The sequence below is a fragment of the Erinaceus europaeus genome, chromosome 4 (assembly GCF_950295315.1).
Source record: "Erinaceus europaeus chromosome 4, mEriEur2.1, whole genome shotgun sequence".
Taxonomy (NCBI): domain Eukaryota; kingdom Metazoa; phylum Chordata; class Mammalia; order Eulipotyphla; family Erinaceidae; genus Erinaceus; species Erinaceus europaeus.
In genome coordinates this window covers 18,645,941-18,668,824 of record NC_080165.1, presented here as the reverse complement: position 1 = coordinate 18,668,824, position 22,884 = coordinate 18,645,941, and the positions used below count along the sequence as shown (strand labels likewise).

Here is a 22,884-nt window from a genome sequence, read left to right as displayed (position 1 = left end):
TTAAAAAAATTTTAAAAACATGTTAAAAAAAACCATTTGGATAGGGAAGCTTCCAGTGGAGGAGATGGGATGTGGAACTCTAGTGGTGGGAATTGTGTGGAACTGTATCCCTTTTATCCAATGGACTTGTTGATTATTATTAAATAGTAATAAGAAAAACACTTGAACAGACACTTCTGTTCAAATAAACTAGACAGTTAAGTAAGCACATGAAAACACCAAACTGCCTTTCAAAGTTGTAAGTCATTTTACATTCCTCTCAAGGACTGTGACCGTTCTAGAGGTTACATGTACTTGCTAACATTTGATTTCCTCAGACCTTTCAATTATGTCACGGTCTCTGTAGCGTTAATTTGTTTTCCCTAATGAAATTGGTGTTGGATGATCCTGAATCCATTTGTTCTCTAGCTACATAGTGGAACTCATTTACCAACTTGGGACCACTGGTTTTTAAATTATCATTCAATTTATTGTTTCTAATTTTATTGTCAAAGTCTAGCAGTTTTAATTGCTATCCCTTTGATTATTTGTGCATTTTTTTTAGCATTGTTATTGGCCCCATATATATATCTTCCTTTGCCACTGGTCTGTTTTAATCAATGAAGAAGATTGGGAATTTTGTTGTTAAATAGCAAATAACATGTGTTTCTTGCCCCTTCTTTTCCTCCTTTTTAAAATTAATGATTTGCGTCGCTTCTTGATCTTTTGGCTAAGATCAAGTGTAGTATCTGTTCTTATCAGTTTAAAATTGATGATTTGCCAGGGTTTTTGTAAATCTATACCATTCCAGGGGTATAATTTCACAACCACACACAGTCAGTGCAAGATATCACACCCTTTACCAAAGTTCTGACCCTCTCTCGTCCCCATCACCATAGTTCTCACAAAGTCTAAGAGACAGTCGGTGTACCACTTTTTTTTTTTGTAAGTTCATTTATTTTAGTCATCTGTATTCTGCTATATTCCATCTATGAGTGAAACCACTCACTGATTGTCTTTACCTTGTTACTTTTTTCATTTATAATAATTATATTTTCAGTCCCATCTATTTTGTTCTAAATGACAAATCTCATCTTAAAATGATTATTAGTGACTTAATAGTGGTTTGTTTAAAAGATTATAAAATTACAGGGACTATAGTTCCACACCATATCTATCACTAAATTTCTGTGGCCACCCTCACCACCTCACCCCACCACTCTAATAACCACTATGGTTAATAGAGACAGTTTGTTGTTTGGCTACTTTTAATTTAATTTTATTTGCAAGTTCATGTGTTTCAATTATATATATTTCACACATGAGTGAAACCATCCAATAATTTTCTTTCACTTCAAGTTCCATCCATTTTGAAATGAATAAATAAATCTTTTTGACTCAGAGTAGTATTCCATTAGATATATATCCCATAACTTATTTATGCAATCATTTGTTGTTGGGTATTTAGGTTGTGTTTCTATTTCACTATTGTAAATAGTGCTTATTATTATTATTTTTAAATATTTATTTATTTATTTATTTATTTATTTATTTATTTATGAGAAAGATATAAGGAGAGAGAGAGAAAGAACTAGACATCACTCTGGTATATGTGCTGCCGGAGACTGAACTCAGAATCTCATGCTTGAGAATCCAATGCTTTATCCACTGCGCCACCTCCTGGACCACGTAAACAGTGTTTATATCATTCCAAATTAATGGTTCCATATAATTTTCGATATATGCCTAGGAATAGAAATGAAGAATCATAAGGTATTTCCACTCTAAATTGCTTAGTGACTCTTCATATGGTTTTCCGTGGTGGCTGTACCAGTTTGCATTTCCACAAACAGTGCACAGGGCTTCCTTTCCCTCCACGTCCTCATCGGTACTTGTCACCCTTTGATTTGTTGATGTGCCTCATTCTTACAGGTGTGAGGTGGTATCTAATTGTGGTCTTAATTTGCATTTCCCTAATAATAAAAGAGTGGAGATTTCTTCATGTCTATAGACCAACTGCATTTTTTCTTTACAGAATTGTCTATTCTGATCTTTTGCCCCCACCCCCATTTTTTTTTTTTTTTGCTTCCAGGGTTATCGCTGGGGCTCATTGCTTGCACTATGCATCCACTGCCCCTGGAGGCCAAATTTACCCCCATTTTTTTGTTGCCCTTGTTGTTATTGCTGTTGTTGTTGGAGAGGACAAAGAGAAATTGAGAGAGGAGGGGAGGACAACGAGGGGAGGAGAAAGATAGACACCTGCAGACCTGCTTCACCGCCTGTGAAGCAATGTCCCTGTCGGTGGGGAGCTGGGGGCTCGAACCAAGATCCTTATGCTGTTCCTTGCACTTCACACCATGTACACTTAACCCGCTGCACTACCACCCGACTCCCCTCAGTGTCTTTCTATTCCAGTCTTACCCTCTCCCTTCCCATCCAGACCTGCCTCACTGCTTGTGAAGTGACTCCCCTTCAGGTGGGGAGCCGTGGGCTCAAAGTGGGATCCTTATGTCGGTCCTTGTGCTTTGCTCCACGTGTGCTTAACCCAGTGTGCTACTACCCGGCCCCCATCTGTGGGTCATTTGTGAACACTAAATTTGTTGTATTTATTATAGTTGTTGTTGTTGATGTCATCATTGTTGGGTAGGACAGAGAGAAATGGAGAGAGGAGGGAACGATAGAGTAGGAAGAGAAAGACATCTGCAGACCTGTTTCACCGTCTGTGTTGCGACCCCTCTGCAGGTGGGGAGCCGGGGGCTCAACTCAGGATCCTTATGCTGGTCCTTTTGCCTCATGCCATGTGTGCTTAAGCTGCTGCACTACCACCCAGCCCCCTGCTCACTTTTTTTTTTACTGCATCATTTGTTGTTGAGCTGTTCTATTTCTTTATAGAATTTCAGTATCAAACTCTAGTCAGATGTATGATATATCAGTATCTTCTTCCAGATTAGATAGCAACTTTAAAAAAAATTTTTTTACATAACCTTTTGGAGAGAGAAACAGTACTCATTAACATAAACTCCCAGATATCTTTACTTTCATCATTCTGTTTCCTCTGAACTGCCTTTATTGAAAAAGATTCTCTATATGAGACTGGAGCAAATGCTTATCACCTATTCCTTGTTCAATTGATTGCCTGTTTTCTTTAAACTCACCTGTCAGTTGGAAATAAACTTGGTGCAGGTGATTTCTTACCAGCTATTAACCAAAAACAATCCTCTCACACTAATGGAAATGGTCACATATATCACATGAAAAATGCTTCCATACAGATCCATTTAATAATGTCAGACTTTCAAGTCTGTCTGTTCTACTTACTCCTTCCATAGATCCAAAATTTAAAAGTTATTTAGTTTCATAATTTGTAAATCTAGTGGGAGAAACCTTTTCATTTGTCATTCTTAAAAAAAAATTATTTATTTTGCCTTTTGTTGCCCTTGTTGTTTTATTGTTGTTGTAGTTATTATTGTTGTTGTTGTTATTATTGTTGTTGTTATTGATGTCATCATTTTTAGATAGGACAGAGAGAAATGGAGAGAGGAGGGGAAGACAGAGAGGAGGAGAGAAAGATAGACACCTGCAGACCTGCTTCACCCCCTGTGAATGGACTCCCCTGCAGGTGGGGAGCCGGGACTCAAAGTGGGATCCTTCCGCTGGTCCCTGCACTTTGTGCCATGTGTGCTTAACCTGCCCAACTCCCTCATTTGTCATTCTTATCTTAAAGAATATTTAAACTTCTTATTCACATTTTAAGGAATATTACCTTTACTTTTTTACCTTTTTACTTTTGTAATAAAAATGACAATCATTTTGGGAAAGTGTCCTCAAATTCCCACTGCTAATTTACAGCTGAACAAGGGGAGGTAATATTAAATCTTTTCAGATAGACAGGATATACACTTCTCTCTATCAGTTCAGAGCTCACCAGACCAATTTCTTTAGTAGAATTGTCCATATCCCCTCACACTTTCCATGAAATACCCATTGATAATCATCATGCTTCAGCCGAAGTGTTGGTTGGGAATTTTCTTTGTGTCTTTTTCTAAGCAGCTTTGAGTTTTGGTAAAGCACTGGAAAGCTGGACAACTGTAAAGTTGGAGTGTGTTCTGTTGTGGCCCATCTTTTGTTAGTTCCTAATTAAAATTTTATTGGTCTCCCATTGCCTTACAGTACTGTACTGGGTTGGCTATCATTGAGACAATGAATCTGTTCAGATAGATTTCTCTTGCTTACTATGATGTCAGCTTTCCACAACAGTGTCCCTTTCCCCTTTGGTGGGACTTTATGATTTAGGAAACCACTGTTTTGCATCATCAATGCTCCAAGGTTTGTGGGTGCCAGGAATGGGTGCATTGGAGGTTTGCTATTGGAATATCAGCTTTGATTGGATGTTTGGATGCTGAGACCCTGGTTCTGCACCCCCTGTCCCTTCCTGGGTCTCCTAAGGAGTTTGGGCAAACCAGGTAGAACAGGAGTATAAAGGAAAGCTGCTTGGCTCAGTTTGCTTTCCTCAGTGCTGTTAATAGGACACGAATCTATCTGCAGCGTGCTGGAAGTGGGGGAGCTTGGTATGCAACCTCTATGCATTTCCCCCCAAACTCTGAGTCACTATGGAAGGAAGTGTGGCTGTGCATCAGTCAACCAGCAGAAATCACCACTGCAGTCCATATGTGGAAGTGGTCAGGTAGCTCTTTCCTCTGCTCTGGCTCAGGGGCTGTTCTTCCTCGGGAGTAGACAGACACAGCGCTGCCAGGACCTCTGAGCTGAGTCCCGTGAGATCTCTGGACACCCTTTCAGACCTGTCAAACTCTCCATGTTCAGAACCAAAATGGTGTCCTCTACAGCACAGTGAACACCGGGGACCCTGGGAAGCAGGATCAGGTTGCTGCTCCTCCAATGGGGTCTCCCCTTGGAAGGCCTGGAGCTCACTGGTTATGGAACTTGAGCCACATCTGAAACTTCTAGAACAATATGCTTCCTTCCCACCCTCCCTCAACACCCTTCACTATTAGGCTCAGAAAGGCTCATGTGGACCCTACAATGGTTCCCTTTGTTTTCAAGGGAGGGGCAGAGGGTGACTAAGGTTTCTGCCATTTCAACAGGTGCAGCTGTGTGTGGCCAGAGGACAGGAGTGGCTCAGGGCTGGAGGATGCCCAGAAGTCTCGAGGGACCATGATATCTACCCCAAGGCTCTGGGGTATGGTGGGGAGAGAAAAGGTTCACACACTCTTCACCCAGAGCCCATGCAGTTGATGTCCACCCTAATTCTGGGTGCTGGTGACGTCTGGGTGAAAGACAAAATCTCTTCTATGTGGAGGCCATCTCCCAGAGACAGAGTTGCCCATGAGCCCCACAAGGAAGACACTGGGATCGCTCATCAGATGAGCTGTGGACGGTGAGCAGAGAGGATGAAGGGTGGGTTTTCAGTCTGCTCCTTGGCAGCGCCCTGGAGGCCACGTGCCTCCTCACCTCTTCTGTCTGTGTTTGGCATTTCAGCACGGCGCACAGGTTCTCCAGGGGCTCTCCCACCCCCGCCCTCTGTTCTCCATTTCAGATCTCCAGGATGTTTCTTCAGAGCTGCACCCAACTCCTGCCGACCAACCTTCTTACTCTACCCAGGAAGGGACTCACCATGTGGACGTGCCCACTTTAGTGATGCTATCTGGATCCTTGGCTTCCTGTGGAGTCAGAACTCCCTGGATACTTTTTTTTTTTTTTGCCTCTGGGCTTATTGCTGGGGTTTGGTGCCTGCAGTATGAATCCACTGCTCCTGGAGGCCTTTTTTTTTTCTTTTCAATTTTTATTTATAAAATGGAAACACTGACAAGACCATAGGATAGGAGGGGTACAATTCCACACAGTTTCCACCACCAGAACTCCGTATCCCATCCCCTCCCCTGATAGCTTTCCTATTCTTTATCCCTCTGGGAGCATATGGACCCAGGGTCACTATGGGATGCAGAAGGTGGAAGGTCTGTCTTCTGTAAGTGCTTCCCCGCTGAACATGGTCATTGACAGGTTGATCCATACTCCCAGCCTGTCTCTTTCTTTCCCTAGAGGGCAGAGCTCTGGGGAAGTGGAGCTTTCTGCAGGCCATTTTTCCCATTTTGTTGCCCTTGTTGTTGTCCTTGTTGTTATTGTTGCCATTGTTGTCTTTGGATAGGACAGAGAGAAATTGAGAGAGGAGGGAAGACAGAGAGGGGAAGAGAAAGATAGACACCTGCAGTCCTGCTTCACTGCTTGTGAAACAATCCCCATGCAGGTGGGGAGCCTGAGTTTCAAACTGAGATCCTTGTGCTTCAGGCTGTGTGCACTTAACCTGTTGTGCTACTGCCTGACTCCCCTCTCTGGATACTTCTGAAGAGCTCCCCCACTCCCAACCTCTCCACAACCTTCCTGGATCCTTGACCCCATTCAAGGGGCTCCTTGTTGGGGCAGTCCACTTTCTTCACTCTCCCTCTATCCCTGGCCATTGGTCTCAGAAGACCAGCTGTGCACCAGGCTCCCTCTGGCCCTAATGATGTGGGGGACACCCTGCCAGTATATTTCTGGGGGCTTAGACAGTGTGCCAGCTGTCTGCAGATGCGCTTCTGGCACTGAGCACATTTCCTAAGAACTCATTGAAAACCCACTTTACTTGGGGCTGGGTGGTGGTGCACCTGGTTAAGCACACACATTACAGCACACAGGACCCAAGTTCGAACCCGGGTCCCCACCTGTAGGGGGAAAGGTTCCCAAGTGATGAAGCAGAGCTTCAAGTGTCTCTGTCTCTGTTATCTCCCCCTTCCCTCTCAATTTTTTTCTCTCTCCAATAAATAAATTAAAAAAGTAAAATAAAATTGAAAATTCACTTTGCTCATTCTTTAGCCAAAGGGCAGCTTGCTTGAATTTGTGTTCAGGTCCCTGGACTGGCCTGTCACCCCCCTGTCCAGTCAGCTTGGAAACCCTCCCTCACAAGCTTCTTCATGACTCTTGTCCTCCAGACCTCAGTGCTTGGATGCTGCTGGACATGTTTCTATACACAACTTTGCATTTAGTCTTGGAATTTTCACAGATACCACTACACCTTCCAAAACAATTCCGAGTTCATAACTTTTTATCTATCTATCTGTCTATCTAATCTTGCCATCAGGGTTATTGCTGGGGCTCAGTGCTTGCACTACAAATCCACTGGCCCTGGCAGTCATTTTTTATTTTTAATTTCTATTTTATTTGAAAGGACAGAGAGAAATGGAGAGTGGGAGGGGAGATAGAAAGGGAGAGAGAAAGAGAGCCACCTGCAAACCTGCTTCACTACTTGTGAAGCATCCCCCTTGCAGATGGGGAGTCAGGGATCAAACCTGGGTCCTTCTTCATGGTAATGCGTACATTTAACAGGGTATGTCACGCTTCATAACTCCTTAAACTAAGCAGTCTGTATCACAGCCTTGCTTATCCATTCGGTGCTGAAACTTACTCTGGAATGCAGACAGCCGCATGAGCAGAGCCGGGAAGACCACCATGCAGTGCTCCAGGCTCGGCAGCTGCGTCCCAGTGGCCTGATGAGGTAACAGGCATTGCTTGGTGATTCCCATTTGACTTGTCGCCCTTTGTATTCTGTTTTGAGAAAGAGTAAGCACCATCCCAGGCTGCAGGCTGGGTGTTTCGGTAAACAAGAGCACGGCTGTGCTCTAGAATGTGGGAGAATGCTTGTATCTGCGGCTCTTGTAACAAATTCCATAGGTGGTGTAATTTCACACCTGAGAGGCGAAGAGCAGACTGATTTAACTTGCTCCCCTCAGAACACTCGCACGGGGAAGCTAAAAGGCTTCTGGTGGGTGGTGTCCCAGGAATTAGGAAAGATTTACGTGGGGAGAAGTCACCCAAACTGAGACCCCTCTGGAGAGTGACTCAGAGGCAGGTGTTGAATGTTAGACCTTGAGACCCCTACCTGAGGAGCCTCAGTGTCTCCTCTGGGAAGTCCTCTCTCTCTGCTGCTCCTCAGAAACTCCAGCATAGACTTCCATCACAAGGTCACACTTTACTATATGCACAAGGACCTGGGCTTGAGTCCCTGGCCACCGCATGGGACCACCATGTGGAGAGGAGGCCAGGGGGTGGCGCTGTGGTGTCTTTCCTTGCTGTGTCTAGAAAAAAAGAATCAGCTGGGGGCAGGACAATCATGCAAGTATGAAGTCCCCGACAAATCCCTTGTGACAAAAAAAATAAGAAGAAAAGGAAAAATAGGGCTGACAACACACCTCACCTGGAGAGTGTGCAGCTTTGCTGTGGGCACAACCCAAGCTTAAGCCTGATCCCCATCACACGGGAGGTGTGTGACTTTCACTCTCTCCACCTGTCTACCACTTGGCCTCTTGCCTCTAAATAAGTAATTAAATAAATAAATCTATAGCCCACAGGTATAAAAAAATTGGGACATCTAAGTAATTCCTTATATCAATGATGATAAAACTCTTAAAATTTGCAAAAGAGAGCTGGAAGCAAAGGAGGGGCAGGTGAAGTGTGCTAAGGGAGCTCTGGAGAGTCTGCTAGGGAGATCACCTCACCACATGTCCCCTCAGTGTCACTGCCCCCCACCTGCATCAGGACCCATACAGGCAGGAGCAGGCACACAGCTGGGCCTGTCCCAGTGTCCAGGACCCACATTCCCTTAGGCCTCGGGCACATTTCACATACAGATGAAACTAACCTTGATGAACATGGACATGTCTGCATAAGGCCCAGGGGGACAACTTCAGTTAGAAGAAAACCAAAGCCCAACCTCTTAGCTATATCTGGAATGCATAGGAACCCCATGGCAAGCTAACCTCCCCTGAGAATTATTGTAAAGAGCTCTCCTTGCTCGCTGAGTGGGGCATGCTCACAAACGCAGTGAGTTGGAGTGTTGTAAACTTTGGAACAGTGGGAAGAACCACAGGTTAATACTTGCACCATTCTGGCCAGTCCTAGCATGGGGACAGAGAGCCAGCTTCAAACCCAAGAAAGACCCTGGGTACAGTGACCTGGGGCTTCTCACTTTGACTCCCTGTATGGGGGTCACAGGTTCCAAGGGCAGGGCTGGGAGCTGCAAGCCAGGGTTGGGTCTGAGAAACATGGCAGGGAGGCAGACAGGTGCTGGGGGGTGTTGGGCTAGCATCACATGAGAGAGAGATGACACAGGGATTAAGCTAGTGGCAGGAAAGCAATACAAATCTTTATTCATTCGAGTGCTAGCACACCTGGTTAAGCCACGTGGCACCAACCACAATGGCCGGTGTCAGCCTCTCTGTCTGCACACCCCCCTCCTCCAGCTCAGGACCCGGAAGAGACAAGACAGAAATGGAAGTGGCTTGACAATACCATACATGGTTAGGAAAGGGTTGGAGAAAGGGGCTGGTAATGGTATGGACCTCCCCAGCAACTGTTGCTAGGGGTTCAACTGGCAGGATTAGCAATACCCTGTGGGGAATTAGGAAGGAGACTTTAGTCATTTGTAAGACAAAGCAGAAGACTGATATGTAGATAATAAAGGCAAGGGCCATAGTAGCAGGGAATGTAGGATGGAGCAGGCTTAATGTCTTTAAGGAATGTCAGGCTCTGGCGGGAAGATGCAGGATGTTTTTGTGGGGAAGGGAAGACTTACATGGCTGCCAACTTTTTGAGGTTTATGTGTCCCCCTTTTTGCTCAACCCCTCTGTAGAGAGAGAGACTTACCAGGTGAACTCACCTCTCAGGTCAAGCCCTGCTCCACCACATACCTGCAACTTCCCTGTAGGGAGGCATTTAGACAAACCTTCTCCCCCCTGTACTCACAGGTGCCCAAGAGGTGGCACCGTGTGGCACCTAGCAGAATGAAGTAGCCAGGTAGGGCTCCCAGACAGCTCTGGAAGGTTAGGTGCCCTCACCTGGAACAGAGGCTCTGCCTGGAGGTGACAAGTCTGTGTGGTCTATAGTCACAGCCTCTCAAAGGAGGCCTTGAATGGGGGTGGGGCCTGTGCTTTCACCTGGATGTCCTCTGTGGAGAGGATATGCTGCCATGCCTCATGATATAGAACACATTTGGGTTCTTTTTAAAAATATTTAAAGAATTTATTTATTATTGGATAGAGACAGAGAGAAATAGAGAAGGGAGGGGGAGATAGAGAGGGAAAGAGACAGAGAGATACCTGCAGCCCTGCTTCAGCACTCGTGAAGCTTTCCCCCTGCAGGTGGGGACCAGGAGCTTTAACCTGGGTCCTTGCACACTGTAATGTGTGTATTTAACCAGGGGGTGCCATTGCCAGGTCTTTCTCTGGCACATGGGTCGCAATTGCTCCAGCACCATGTGTTGAAGAGATCACCTTTTGTTTCAGTGTGTTGCCTTTGCTTCTTTGTCAATGACAAGTGACTTCCTTTATATGGATCTATTTCTGGGCTCTCTGCCCTCTTCTACTGATCGAGATCCCTGTCCTTTCACCTACACCATATGACCTGGACGACCTAGTTTCAAATTTCTTAAAACTCTAACCACTTGCCTCCCTTTTTTAAACCAGGGCGCTACTCAGCTCTGGCTTATTGTATTAACAGGGAATTGAATTTTGGACCTTGGAGCCTCAGGCATGAGTATCTCTTTGCATAACCATTATGCTATCTCCTCAGCCCAAATTTTATTTTATTAATATTTTTATTTATAAAAAGGAAACATTGACTAAATCGTAGGATAAGAGGGGTACAACTCCACACAATTCCTACCATTAGAACTCTGTATCCCATCCCCTCCCCTGATAGCTTTCCTATTCTTTATCCCTCTGGGACTATGGACCCAAAGTCATTGTGGGATGCAGAAGGCTGAAGGTCTGGCTTCTGTATTGCTTCCCTGCTTAACATGGGAGTTGACAGGTTGATCCATACTCCCAGCCTGTCTCTCTCTTTCCCTAGTGGGGAAGGACTCTGGGGAAGCAGAGCTCCAGGACACATTGGTGGAATTGTCTGTCCAGGGAAGTCTGGTCGGCATCATGCTAGCATCTGGAACCTGGTGGTTGAAAAAGAGTTAACATACAAAGCCAAAGAAATTGTTGACCAATCATAATTGTAAAGGCTGGAATAGTACAGATGAAGAGTTGGGGGCAAGTCCTCCATTTTATAGACAGCTAGTAGTCTTCTGCATGTTTCAACCCACTTTTCCCAGCACCATTTATTGAAGACAGCCTCTTTCCTCTATTTAATTCTTTGGGCCCCCTTATCAAAGATTAGATGTCCATAGGTGTGGGGATTTAGTTCTAGGCTTTCAGTTCTGTTCCACTGGTCTGTGTGCCTATTTTTGTTCCAGTACCATGCTGTTTTGATGATGATGGCCTTATAATATAGTCTGAGATCTGGGAGTGTGATGCCTCCATTTTTGCTTCTTCAGGATTGTTTTTGGCAATTCTAGGTGTTTTCTGCTTCCAGATAAATGATTATAGTTTTTGTTTTATTCTCTTAAAGAAGCTTGGTGGAACTTTGATGGGTATCATGTTAACTTTGTATATGGCTTTGGGGAGAATATCCATTTTGATGATATTTATTCTTCCAATCCATGAGCTTGGGATTTCTTTCCATTTCTTGGTATCAGTTTCTATTTCCTTGAATAGTGACTCATAGTTTTCAGTATACAAGTCTTTCACTTCTTTGGTCAGGTTTCCTAGGTATTTTATTGATTTTGCTGCAACAGTGAATGGGAGTGATTTCTGGATGTCTTATTCTTCAGATTCAGTGTTTGTATAAAGAAATGCCACTGATTTTTGTACAGTGATTTTGTAGGCTGACACCTTGCTATATTGCCTAATAACCTCCAGTAGTTTTCTGTTGGATTCTCTAGGTTTTTCTATGTATACTATCACATCATTTGGAAATAGTGAGAGCTTGACTTCTTCCTTTCCAATCTGTATTCCTTTGATTTCTTTCTCTTGCCTAATTGCTATGGCAAGAACTTCCAATAGTATGATGAAGAGTAATGGTGATAGTGGATAGCCCTGTCCAGTCCCCGATCTGAGGGGGAATGCTTTCAGCTTCTGTCCATTGAGTATGATGTTGGCTGTAGGTTTGCTCTATATGGACTCCACTATCTTGAGGAATTTCCTATCCCCATTTTTTGTAGTGTTTTGAGCATGAATGGGTGTTGGATTTTGTCAAAGGCTTTCTCTGCATCTATTGAGATAATCATGTGGTTTTTGGCTTTGCTTTTATTGATGTGGTGAATGACATTGATTGACTTATGTATGTTGAACCAGCCTTGCATTCCTGGGATAAATCCTACTTGGTCGTGATGAAAAATCTTTTTGATATACTGCTGTATCTGGTTGGCCAGGATCTTGTTTAATATTTTGGCATCTATGTTCATCAGAGATATTGGTCTGTAGTTTTCCTTTTTTGTTGTGTCCCTATCTGCTTTTGATATCAGGGTGATGTTGGCTTCATAGAAGGTGGAAGGGAGTGTTCCTGTTTCATTGATTTTGTGGAAAAGCCTTAGAAGTATAAGTACTAACTGTTTCCTGAAGATTTGGTAGAATTTGTTTGTGAAGCCTTCTAGTCCAGGACTTTTGTTGTTGGGAAGATTCTTAATAACTGTTTTGATTGTCTGTGATTGGTGCATTGGGGTTTTATAGTTCTTCTTGGTTCAGTTTTGGAAGGACATATATTTCTAGGAATTCTTCCATTTCTTCCAGATTCTCTAGCTTGGTGGCATATTGTTCTTCATAGAAATTTTTCATGATTTTCTGAATTTCTGTAGTGTCAGTTGTGATATCTCCTCTATTGTTTACAATTCTATTTATTTGAGACTTCTCCCTTTTTTTAGTGAGTCTGGCTAGGGATTTGTCAATCTTGTTTAATTTTTCAAAGAACCAACATTTGGCTTCATTGATCTTTTGTATGGTTCTCTTATTTTCGATGTTGTTTATTTCTGCTCTAATTTTAGTGATTTCTGTTCTTCTGGTTGCTTTAGGGTTCCTTTGTTCCTCTTCCTCTAAGTCCTTAAGGTGTGCCATCAGGTCCTTTATTTGAGCTTTTTCTTGTTCTCTAATATGTGATTGTATGGCTATTAGTTTCCCTCTCAGTACTGATTTAGCTGTGTCCCAAATATTTTGATATCTTGTATCTTCATTTTCATTTGTTTCCAGGAACATTTGAATTTCTTGCTTGAGTGTCTCTCTGACACATTGGTTCTTAAGCAGTATGTTGTTGAGTTTCCAAATTCTGTGACTTTTAGTAATTTTCTGTTTGTAATTGAATGTTAGCTTTACTCCACTGTAGTCTGAGAAGATACTTGGGATGATTTCAATGCTCTTGAATTTGTTGATACTGTCTTTGTGGCCTAACATGTGATCTATCCTTCAGGATGTGCTGTGTAGATTTTAGAAGAATGTGTATTCCAGTTTTTTTGGGTGAAGAACTCTGAAGATGTCCAAGAGGTCTAGTCTGACCATCTCTTCATTTAATTATCTTGTTTCTCTGTTGATTCTCTGCTTTGTTGATCTGTCTAAGTATGAGAGTGGGGTGTTGAAATCTACCACTATTATTGTATTTCTATTGATGTATTTTTGTAGTTCTTTCAGTAGGTGTTTGATGTATTTAGTTGGTCCATCATTGGGTGCATAGATGTCAATAAATGTTAAATCTTCTTGATCAACTGATCCTCAAATCATTGTGTAATGGCCTTGCTTATATATTTTTTCTTATCATACATAAATTTTATTATTTTACTTTAACTTTATTAGTGTCTCAATATTCATTTACAGCCTTGCTTATCCTTTATTACTTTATTCAATTTAAAGTCTATTGTGTCAGAGATGAGAATGGCTGTTCCTGCCTTTTTTTTGTGGTCCATTAGCCTGTATGATAGTTTTCCATCCTTTCACTTTAAGTCTTTGTCTTGTTGGGTCAGATGGGATTCTTGCAAGCAGCATATGGTTGGGTTGTGTTTTCTGATCCATCCTCCTACTCTGTGCTTTTTAATGGCTGAGTTTAAGCCATTGACATTTGTTGATATTATGGATTTAATGTATTGTAGTGGCATTATACAACAATTTTTTATTTTCTCTGATGTATGGCAGGTATTATGGTGATGTTCTTGTTTATAAGAGGTCTTTTAGAACCTCTTTCAGGGCAGACTTGGTGATGGTTGCCTCCTTTAACTGTTGCCTGTCTGAGAAGGTTTTGATCCCTCCATCTAGTTTGAATGAAAGTCTAGCAGAATATATTATACTTGGTTGAACCCCTTTTTCATTCAGGGCTTGATAGATATCTTGCTATTCTCTTCTGGATTTTAGAGTTTGAGTGGAGAAGTCTCCTGATATTCTTATGGGTTTTCCCCTGTATGTGACTTTTTGTTTTTTCTCTTACAGCCTTTAGGATCCTTTCTTTATCCTTACTTCTTTTCATTGTAACTATGATGTGTCTTAGCATCTACTTGTCCGGGTTGATTCTATTTGGGACTCTCTGGGCCTCTTGAATCTTAATGTCCTTTCTGATGTTCAGGTCTTGGAAGTTTTCTTCTATTATTTCCTCTAGAATGTTTACTTCCCCTTCTTCTCTTTCTTCCTCTGGTAGGCCAATTATATGAATGTTACTTCTTTTGAGATCATCCCATATGTCTCTGTTGTTGTTTTCAGTGTCTCTCAGTCTCTTTTTGAGATCTTTTACCTCTTTCTTTGTTTTCTCTAGGTCATCCTCTGTGTGGCTAATTCTGTTTTCTGCTTCTGTTGGCCTGCTTTCCCTTCCCTCAGCTTCTTTCTTCAGTTCAGTTATAATCTTAGCTAGTTCTGCTAATTGGCCTTTTAGCTCAGCTATTTCAGCTTTCAGTTATCTAATTACCTTGAAATAGCTTGTGTTTTCCTTGAGGCTCTCATCTGTTGTTTCTCTAATTCTGATAGCCCATTTCTCCACAGTTGTCTTCATTTCTGCGATTATTAGGTTTATTATTGCTTTCATACTCTTCTTATCTATGTTTACTTCTGACTGATTTGGAGTTTCTTCTGAGCTCCTATCTTGATTAATTGTGGTAGCAGTTTTATTTTCTCTTGATTTAATAATTTTTTCATTAATGTGTTTTTATTTTTCTGTTCTGTCATTCTTCAACTGTTGTGTTTTGAGTACAAGCCATGCTATACTAACGACCTTTATGACAAATGTAGCCACCAACCTCAGAAATTAAAACAATAGTAACTGAAGCAAAGATCAATGCAGTTAAACCAATACCTGTTACCTAAACAACACCTCCAGCCCAAGAAAAAATAGCAACCAAATCCAAAAGAAAAAGAAATAGAAAGGAAAAAAGGGAAAGCAAGAATAGACAATTATGCAAATTTATTGTCCACTGAAAATTCTAGGGATAGCAAGAGGAGAAAGGGAACTAGAGTAGAGAGACATACATACACACACAGAGTCCACTCTGAGTCAGATTTATTCCCCCAGATAATTCACAAACAAGTATGAGTGAATTCAGAAAGAAAAAAAAGGAGGAAGGAAGAAAAGAATACAAGAACAAGAAACAAAAAAAGAACAGTAAAAGGAAAGAAGTTTTTTTTTTTTTTTTGGAATTAGCTAGGAGGATGGAAAAAGGAGAGTAAAGGGAAGAGGTAGAGAGAAGCAAGTTCCTCTCACAATGGATAGGACACCCAGTCACCTAGCAATAGAAAAAACAATAACAATCAGTTTTGGTTAACCTAAAGAAGGAGAGGGGAAAAGGGACACAAGTATATAATAATAGTAGTAATAAAATAAAATAGAGTAAAAAACTCTAACAGTCAGTCTCCAGCTTGGACTGCTCCAGGTTGGCTGCAGTCAGTCTGAGCAAAGACAGCCAATTATAAGAAGTATCCAAACAACAACAACAACAGCAACAACAACAACAACCACCCCTCCAGGTAATCTTTCCCAAGCAGGGATGAGGCTCTGATTGGTAAAGTATTTTGTTACTCAAATAGACCTCCAGCCCCTTAAAAAAAAGAGAAGGAAAACAAAAAGGAAAAGGCTTGGAATGACACATCTGGTAAGCCAGGAATCTTGGTAAAGAAAATAGCTCAGCAGGAAGCCTGCTAGGAGTGGTTGTCCAGCCCCTGGGGGCTGGTTCTGGGGTGGGGGGGAGGGTTGAGCTTCAGAAATAATCAAAAGATATTCCTTTCCTGATCCCCCTGGCCTCCATTTTCTAACCCAAGAGTGAGCTATAGGACTCCTCCTTGGTGTCAGCAGTAGGACCCCTTATTAATCCTCCTACTGACGGCCCAGTATCCTATCTTATCCAGAGAATCCCAGGTCACAAGCTGCTGCTTGTTGGAGCTCACGCCAGCTGCTGCTTCCATATCGTCATCTTCCCAAATTTTATTTCTTCATTGGATAGAGACAGAGAAAAATTGAGAGAGATGCGGGGGGGTGGTGAGGGAGGAGTTACAGAGGGAAGGAGATACCTGCAGCACTGCTTCACCACTTTTGTGGTTCTCCCACTTCATGTGAGGAACAGGGCTTGAACCTTGCTTGGCCTTTATACAATGTTGTTGTTGTGGCCAGGTGTCGGGCTGCACCGTGGAGAAGAGAGAGAGAGGAGGTCTGGAACAAGTGGGGTACACAAATCTTTATTATAGGATGGGGGGGGTGGCTCAGGCCACATGGAGTCAGCCAACAATGGCCGTCCCCACTGCCTCACCACCGGGGCGAGAGAAGGAAGAGAGCGCTGAGAGAGAGCCGAAGGAGCCCAGAGAGAGAGAGAGAGAGAGAGCTGAGGGCCCAGGGGGGGGGGTGAGGGGGCTTTTATTGGGCGACAACCAGGGGTGACGTGTGGGGGCAGGATTGGTTGAAGGGGCCACTCCTAGGATAACATGGGGCGTGGTAAAACCTGGGGGCGGAGACTGCATCAAAATAATTCCTCAGCATCATTTCCTCCTTTCCCTTTATATCTAAATGGACACAGTAAAGAAAAATGGAATGGAGCAGGCTTAAATGTTATTAAAGAATGCCGTGCTCAGGTGGGAAGATATAGGACTTTCCCTTGGCAGCACACTGGTTCTTGTTACTTGCTTACATGTTTCTCCATGTTTGTGCCAGTTTCTTTTTTTTGAAAATGCCTGTACGATATAGGTTTCTGTTCACCCCACACCCCTGATACTGTGGTCATTTAGTTAAAAAGAAAAGGGGGAATATGTTGGTATTCTTTGTGTTGGTTTGGCCCCCTTCCCCCTACCTCTGAGAGAAATGGTTTGGTCCTTGCTAGTTTGGCGCCCTTCTTTCTCCCCGCCCCGGTATGCTAAGGATGTCCAGAGTCCCAGCAGCAGCCGCGGAGAAAGAATGATGGAGAAGCACATGGTGTGGTGGTTTGCCTGTTTGTGAATAAAGATTATACTGCAGCTTCTCAGCCCAGCCGTGTGTCCCTGAGTCTGTCTCTGTCTACCACCGCGATGTTAGCCCGGCCAGCTGGAGCCCCCGAATTTAACAATACAATGTAATGTGTGCACTCAACTGGGTGCACCATGGCCCAGCCCCTCAATCTTCTTCTATATGCATCTCCTTTATGAAAAGTTTAACAAAAGTAGTGAATGTTCTGTTGTGGTACCAGTACTGAGCCAGTGTCCCAGAGGTTAGTCTTTGAGGATATTGTGGTCTATTGCGTGGCTTAGTGGATCCTGTCAACCTCCTCAGTCTGCTGGCTTTGGCTCGAGGCCCTGAGGGACACTGTTCCACAGGTCTCTTCCTGCTGGCCTTCTGCTCTAATCCTACTCAGTCATTGTGGAGGGGGGTTTGAATGTGGCAGTAACATGGAAGAGCTCTGTTCTGGTGCTATCCCATGCCTCTCCCTGGCTGTAACTGTTGTGGGTGCTGCACTGCTCTTGTTATTGACAGGCCTGACGGGACTCCAGTGCTCTGAGGGTAGCAGAGTGATGTCCTTGGCTTAGGTCTGCTTGAGGTGGATGAGGAAGCCATCCCTGCGTCATCCTCCTTGTGAGGGCAGCTGACTTGGTGGGTATGTGTGTGTCTCTGGGGCTCTCTGTGACTGTGGGGCAGGGGGACTGTGGCACAGAAGGTCCTGCATTGTCATTTCTTCCGGACTGAGCATAGAGAACCAGACAGCCCCATAGGGAGCTGTTCAATCCAGAGACGGGAGGCTTCTGTTGCTGACTAGGTTTGGGCCTCTCAACACCCTCCCCTTTCCTGCCTACAGAAGCACTGGCTTATCTCTTCTGAAACCTGCAAATCTGAGAACGTATCTGTTTACCTGATGCCTATTAGATATGCGGTTGTGGAGCTCAGTCCTGGTCATCAGGAAGCCTGGTGAGTCTCCGTACTTGCTGGAAATGATGAGACCTCATACTAGCAAGGGGATGTCAGAACAGCTGGGACAAATCCCTAAGGCTGGTCACATACCTAATTAGATCTAGGAGTTACTGGGCTGGGGAGATAGCATAACGGTTATGCAAAAAGATTTTCATGCCTGAGGCACCAAAGGTCTCAGTTTCAATTGCTAGCACCACCATGAGCCAGAAGTGAGCAGTGCTTATCATAAAAAAATAAAGTATAATAATTAAAGGCACTGAAGGGGTTGGGTGGTGGTGCGCCTGGTAGAGTCCACACGCTGTTCACGTATCAGGACCCAGCTTCAAGCCCCAGTTTCCAACTACCGAGGGGACTTCAGCAAAAGAAAAGCCAAATTAGAAGGTCCTGTTGATTATAAGCCTGCAGGGTGTGTGGACTCTCCCAAAATGCTGGCATGAAGTGTGCATTTATTTTTATATATATATTTTTGCCTCCAGGGTTATCACTGGGGCTCGGTCCCTGCGCTATGAATCCACTGCTCCTGGAAGGCATTTATTCCCTTTTGATGCCCTTGTTGTTGTTATTGTTATTGTTGCCATTAATGTTATTGTTGCATAGGTCAGAAAGAAATCGAGAGAGGAGGGGGAGAGAAAGATAGATATCTGCAGACCTGCTTCACTGCTTGTGAAGCAACCCCCCAGCAGGTGGGACTCAAACCCGGATCCCTAGCTGGTCCTCACGCTTTGCGCCACGTGCTCTTAACCCGCTGCGCCACAGCCCGACCTGTGAAGTGTGCATTTAATCACACCCAGCTCAGCTTTCATTTACAGTTGCATCTGATGTGTTTATTTACATCTTGTTACTGTATACCCGAAAATTATTATGAACCTGTCCCTCGGGATCTGGGAAAAATCAGAGCTGATGCTTCCCTCCTCAGGTTTGGTGATGAGTAGGTCATTAGTGAAAACGCTGTGCATTAGGGAGGCTGTGGTTGTGGCGGGGGCCAGGGCCGGGGCTGGGGTGGGGCGCGAAGGGGAGATACCCAGCAGCTCTAAAACTGAGAATTCCTGTGCGCTGCTTCCTGCAGGCTGGAGAGAGGCAGAGCCTCTGGTGCAAGTTCTGGTCCAAGCTGAGTGCTGGAGACTCTGCAGCAGCTCCAAAGTGGTCATGCAGAAAGCTAGTGCTCTCCTCCCCACTTCTGTTCATCCAGCTGCTAGTGGGGAGAAAGGACTGGCTACACTGGGAAGGTCCATCTGCTTTCCTCAGTCTGCTGATTCAAATGCCAGTCTCAGCTGGAAACACAGACACGCCCAGAATCAAGCTCAACCAGATGTCAGGGCACCGTGACCAGTTAAGCTGATGCATAAGAACACAAGTATGTTTCCTAGAACCCCCTGTCCTGCCCCCTTCCTTGCTCATATCTACTTTCAGAATGGCAGGAGGACTATAGCTTCTAGGACTTTAGGCTCACACAGAATTCAGGGAATGTCCTGCAACCATCAGTCTGTAATGGTCAGTTATCCCAGTGATGAGTGATGTTGTGACTCAGTTACCTTCCTTCTTTCCTTCCTTCCCTCCTTCCTCTTTTTCTTCTTTCCTCCCTCCCTCCCTCCCTCCCTCCCTCCCTCCCTCACTTCCTTCCTTCTTTTTTTTGCAAGTTCATGTGTATGTATCAGTTCTCTAGATTCCACATGAATGAAACCTTCAGGTTTCATCTCTTATTTCTCTAAGCATAATCACCTCTACTTCCATCATTTTTGTCCCAAATGACACAATACCATCTTTTAAGAATATATTTTATTTTATTTGAGAGAGAGAGACCAACTCTGCTTTACTTTGGTTTTTGGTGGTGCTAGAGATAATATCTTTTTTGATTGCAGAGTAGTATTCCATGGAGTATATCTTCCAAAACTTCTTTTTTAAAAATTATTTTTAAGTATTTATTTATTTATTCCTTTTTTGTTGTCCTTGTTGTTTTATTGCTGTAGTTATTATTGTTGTCGTCATTGTTGGATAAGACAGAGAGAAATGGAGAAGAGGGGAAGACAGAGAGGGGGAGAGAAAGATAGACACATGCAGACCTGCTTCACTGCCTGTGAAGCGACTCCCCTGCAGGTGGGGAGTGAGGGCTTGAACCGGTCCTTGCGCTTTGCACCACGTGAGCTTAACCCGCTTTGCTACAGCCTGACTCCCCCTAAACTTCTTTAGCCACTTGATAGGCATTTAGGCTGCTTCCACTCTTCGGCTATTCTGAATAAAGCAGCTGTGAATGATGCATATTTCCCTTCTAATTAGTGTTTGCATGTCCTTTGTATAAATGCCAAAGGGTGCAGCTGCTGGGTCATAAACTCTGTTATTATTTGTTGAAGGACTCTCCACATTGTCTTCCAAAGGGTCTGTGTCAGTTTGCATTCCCACCAGCAGTGGGAATGTCTCTTTGATCAATACCAGAGATTCAGAGTTTGGCTAGGGCACAGTCCTCCAAGAGATCTCATATCCTTCTCACAGTCAGAGCCCCCAGCTCATGTCAGGATACTCTAAGTAAACGGAGGCCCCTTCCCCAGGACAATGAAAATACCTGCTCGCCAACAATCCAGCTGGAGATTTAGCTCAAGGTCCCTGCTTTCTCTTCTCCATGTGGACATGTAGTTTGGTCATGGTCTCCTTGCCTGCAAAGCAGAGATGTGGATGTGTCCTGTGACTCTGGGTGTCAGCCAGTCAGCTTGGGTCCTGGCTTAGCATGTGGTACTCGAGGGACCTGGGATCTACAGAGTGGGATGTGGGTGTTCAGCTGTCCCATGGGACCTGTCTGTCTCTTGCAACCTGTGAAGTAAGGAGCGAGTGGCCGCTGCACCTGTGGGGCCAGCAAAGGTGGGGGAGAGGGTCTGTTTTGAGCCACCCTGGGGGTCTGCTTCTGAATGAGCCTGCAGAACCGGAGGACGTAATTTACTGGAACACAGTCGTGTAATAAAGTTTTGAAATGATGGTAGCATTCTTCATATTTTATTTTTTTTTTCTCTTGGAAGTTATGACAAATAACTCAGATTCATGAAATATATATTTTAAACATCTTTCCCCACCAAAAGGCCGATTCCCCAGCATGTTAATTAGACTGGAGAGATGAAATTTGATGCACAAAAGCACATTTGTAATGCGCCTTGTTAATCATCGACTGTTTCCAAGAAAATAATTATCTTGGACAAATGATAATATTTTGTTCATATAGCTGTGTCTCTACATTTATTCAAAACTCTTAGTGTTTCTCATTTGGCATTCAATTAATTATTCTTCTTAGAAAGGCTGAGTGGTTTCCACTTGTTCAGTCGACATTTTTCATGAATCCAAGTCCAGAGAAACTTGGAAGGGGAAGCATTGTCACACAGCAGCACGGGACCACAGACACTGAATTGTCTTGGAGGTCAAGAGGAAGGCCAGGCGAAAGATTTGTTTACCTGACTGAGAGGGGTGTGATGGTGGGAAGGCCAGACGTTGTGTAGCTGTCACACAGGAACTTAAGAATGTGGGGTGTCCACAGACTCTGTGTGAGGGGACAGTGCAGCCCATTTCCCTCACGTTAGGGTCAGAAGAGCAGAATGTGGCTGTGTGTTTGAGGTCTTCAGTCCGGACCCTGAAAGTTTGGGCATAGGTTCTTGCTGTAGAGAAAATGCCAGTCCTCTGGTCTTGGAAGAAAAAAAGGGCACAAATAAGTACAAGTGTAAACAGATAGTTGTAGGGATGACAGTTAACTCATGTCTGCAACCTTGGGAGAACCATGGTGGTTTGCAATGGAGAGACTTGGAATTCAGAACTCTGGGAATGGGAATGGTGTGGAATTATACCCCTGTTGACATGTAATTTTGTAAATAAATATCCAATTGCTAATAAAAAACTAAAAATAGAAAACCCCGGTCCTCCTAAGCCACTCATGGGTTCTTCCCCAGCTTCCCTGTCCCCAGCCCCTGACATCCTCAGCTCGCACCTCTAGGTTCCTCCTGGCAGCTGGACACCTGTCTAGCTCTTTCCCCACCCACCCAGTCACTCTCTCCTCTTTCCTCACAGCCTGAAGTCTTGGAACAGCAGAACAACAGAGGCTTCTCCAGGACTCCTGCGTCAGGAGGACGTGTCCATGTCTCCTGCTTCTCCCTTCCAAGTGTGCTGCTGTCACTGGGTGGGCTGTCCATCCTCCATCAGGTGCCCAGGTGCTGCTGTATGTCTGATCCTATTCCTTGGTTTCCCATCAGCTTTAGTGCTTCCTGTAAGTGCTCCTGGTCCACTCACTGCTATTGGGTAGTTCTGCTCATGATGTCTTCAAAGCTGATATGTGCCTGACAAGAGTAATAGGAGCCTACACAGGCCCTGCTAGCGGGAACTGCAGGCATGATTATAGCGCTTCTTGTGTGGGTCACTGAACAGAACTGGGTCCTGACACTGCTGTTCTCTTTGCTTGTTGATTTGGCTTGCCAGGACTTAGCACCTGTATGACTCTACTGATCCTAGAGGACCCCCCCCCACACACACACACAGAGGGAGAGGGAGAGAGAGAGAGAAAGAGAGAGAGAGAGAGAGAGACTGTTTAGTCTCTTAGTTGAAGGTCATTTGATAAATGACCTTAATCTTCATAGAGTGACAACCCCAAATCATCTCCAGATAATCAGAATAAAATATCAG

General features: G+C 44.0%; 1 pseudogene; it reads left to right on the top strand.

Moving 5' to 3' along the window:
- Positions 1–689: 689 nt before the first annotated feature.
- Positions 690–787, top strand: LOC132538368 (U2 spliceosomal RNA; annotated as a pseudogene).
- Positions 788–22,884: the final 22,097 nt, after the last annotated feature.